Genomic DNA, 3,503 nt, shown 5'->3' with positions numbered 1-3,503 from the left:
TTTTTTATTATAAAAATTATTACTATAATTTCAAATTTCTTCTATAAGTTTTTAGTTTTTAACTAAGGTCCTGTTCAGTTTTCATGTACTTAAAACTTGTGTGTGAGGAAGTGTGATGATGGCACCAGATAAAGCAATTATTCAAAAGTTTTAACAAAACACTTATGAGTTTGATTTCCTACGGAAAGAAACATAAACTACAAGTTTCTCAATTGTCAAATTCTCTCCACAGAATTATTTTGAGTTATTTTTATTGTTAGAAACATTGGGTTGATTTTGACTCACAGTGAACTATGTGACATAATAGAATTATCTATAGAGTTTTGTAGCCTATATGGATACAGAAAAGGATCCTTAGTAGTGCCACGCTTAAACCATTTTTTCTATTAATCAAAAAGTCGACATTTGTTATCCACCAACTATCTTAGAGGAGAAAGATATAGCAGTCTTCTTCTGTAAATATTTACTGCTTTGGAAATATTTCTGGGCCATTCTACTCTCTCCATAGGGTCACTGTGAGTTGGGATCAACTACAGGTCTTGATTTGTTGTGAATATCTATGATAACTGATGTTAGGCTGTAATTGGAACACAGAGAATGGGGGAGAGCCTGAGTCTGACTCCTACTAACAACATAAAGGGGAACTGTCCCCATCAACAACATTATCTATATTTGGCCAGACATTTTTATCTCGTGCTCCTGCACCTAATTACTGGATATGAAATTCACTGCACATGACCATTCATAATGTACAGAATCTCTATGAAATCACAGTTGTGGTTTTATTAGGGAAACATAAACAATCTGGGGGTGGGAGGTGAAAGAGAGCACACTGTGAAAGTCCAGATTCAGTAAATAGCAATCCCAAATCAGGTTAACAGTAAGACACAATCCCTCAATTAGTTCAAATAAATTTTCAGACAACAGCAGGAGAATCTCTCAATCAACCCAGGCAGCTTCACAGTCAACAACACAATATCTCTAGCACAGGAACCTCTGGTCCTAAAGGACACCCATTGTTTTTTCTGTGTCTTCTTCTTCTTCTTTTCTGGTGTTGAGGTTCCTTCTCAAGGGCTCTGGTGGTGGCTCCATCTGGCTCCATCAGTCTACACGTGGCCAATCTCACCACAGTCTGGTAAGCTTCCTATTTTATGTTATTTTTACAGCTCTTAATGGTATTAAGACAATGATCTGCAGTTGAAGCAGCTGAAGACCACACCCTCAGGAGAGCCAAGGTTGGTGGATAGAGCCTCAATGATTGATTTTACTTACATACTCCAACCTTGCAACGTGACCAAATAAAAGAAAATTATTCTTTTTAATTTTTATTGGTTTGTATACAATAATTCATTCATATTATGTTTCATTCATGTACTTTGTGGTTTATACAATATTTCATTTACATTGAGTTTCATAGAACCATCACTCAGATACATTGTGTATTATATAATTGATTATTATTGGTCCTTAAATGACACTGGTCTTTCTCCCATGGGGCCACTAAGTTAGTCTTATTGGCAATGATCAGTTAGAGTACTACAACTTAGCCAAAGAACCATCAAGCTTCCTTTCAAGCTGTTACGAAAGTGATTACAATATTTTTGGTAAGAGTTGAAGCCCAGGGAACTATACTGTGAAACATAGATATTATGGATAAGTTTAGATACTAAACTCTTATTTCCAGACTTATTATCCCACAAGAATGCCATAAGAGGACACCACAATTATGTTCTCCACAAATATTTTAAACAACATTTTCTGGAGAAGGAATTTTGGTTGGTATTTTGTTGTTGTTGTTCTTATGTGCTATCAAGTCACTTACGACACTCATAGCAGCTCTTTGTATAATATGGTTGGTATTAGGAGCAGTCAATTCAGTTCCAACTCATTGCAAACCTGTGTACAACAGAAGAAAACTGTGCCTGAACTCAGATCATACAATCTCTGCTGTGCTTAATTCCATTATTACAGTCAATGTGTCAGTCTAAATTATAGGGTAATTATGGGGTAAAGGGATAGGCGTGTCAGAGACAGTCAGATTGGTACAGGATAGACAAGGGTTTAGGGCTGTTGTATGTAAGTTCATTATAAGTGGCAGGAGACTTGATGGCACATAAAAACAACAACAATCCTTCTTGATAATAAACCCAAAATATGCGAGGTGAAAATTCATCATCCTTGCTTCTACTCCTAAGACAGATGTGTTTATTCTTTGAACAACCCATGTCATAATCAACATTCTTCCTTAACCCTACAATTCAAAGACATTCAATTAGCCTTTGGTCTTATTTATTGCTCAACTTTCTTGTGCATATGAAACAGGTGAAAATATCATGGATTGAGTCAGTTCCAGGCTTTAAAATTACAATCTTGGTCTTTTGGTCTTTAAAGAAGGAATAGTGAATGTTAAAATTACATCCTTGGTTTTTTTGTCTTAGAGGAGCAGTGAGTGTAGCCAAGTAGTTTTCACAATTGTTCTGGAGACAAAAATCAGCACTACAATCCAGAAGGCATTTGGTTCGAATCCCACCAGAAGGGTAGTCAATCTCCTCCCATGTGATTAATGGTCTCTGAAAACCCTCTGGGTTGGTTTTGATTCAACGATGCACAACAACAGCAGGTTTTCCCAATATAGCATATTGTTTAACTTCTTGACTACTATTTCCATATAGAGGTTGATTGTAGTTCCAAGTAAAATCAAATCATTGATAGCTTCATTTATCATAATGTTATTCTGGGTTTTAAGCATTTTGGTGTCTTTATGTTGAAGTATAATCCACACTAAAGATATAGTCTATGATCTTCTTCGGAAGACTCAGCAACAATCTGGACTATGCAGATAATCACAGCCTTGCTTGCTGAAAGGAAAGAGATCTTGAACCACTTTCTGATGAGCCTTGGTACCCCAACAAAAGTACTAGGTGTAATGACATAAAGTATTCACCAGATAAGCAGCACTTTTGATCACCCTAAGATAATTTCATAATCACACAAAGCTTCAATTCACATTTTAGTGATATTCATTTAAATAAGTCTATGCTGAAAAATGAACAGAGACTCCTATCTCTTTATGGAAGGGGCACAAACAGAATGGGGAGGGAAAAAAAGATTACTGAGTACTGAGAGATAAGAAAATTTTAAAATGAGAGTAAAACATCTTCAAAAAAATAGGAGGAAGAGGAAATAGAAGATACTGTGAAAAAAAGGGTAGGATACTTTAAGAAAAAGGAAATGAGTCTTTGAAAAGTAGAAATACAATGGAAATGACAAACTCAATTACTCAATTGGATGAATAGTTAAAGCTGAAGAAATCCCAGAAAGTAGAACAATGATCCAATAAAAATGTATAAGAGAAAAATAGGAAACAAAAGCAAAGTAAAAAATAAGATAATAAATCTGGTGATATTAATATAAAAATGTATGCTGTTGCGATGTGCCATCAAGTCACCTGGGACTCATATTGTTGTTGTTGTTGTTGTTGTTATGTGCCGTCGAGTCACTTG

Source organism: Elephantulus edwardii, unplaced genomic scaffold, assembly GCF_000299155.1.
Source record: "Elephantulus edwardii isolate Elephantulus edwardi_28Jun2011 unplaced genomic scaffold, EleEdw1.0 scaffold00137, whole genome shotgun sequence".
Taxonomy (NCBI): domain Eukaryota; kingdom Metazoa; phylum Chordata; class Mammalia; order Macroscelidea; family Macroscelididae; genus Elephantulus; species Elephantulus edwardii.
The sequence above is the reverse complement of the archived record's forward strand: the minus strand, read 5'-3'. Positions refer to the sequence as shown.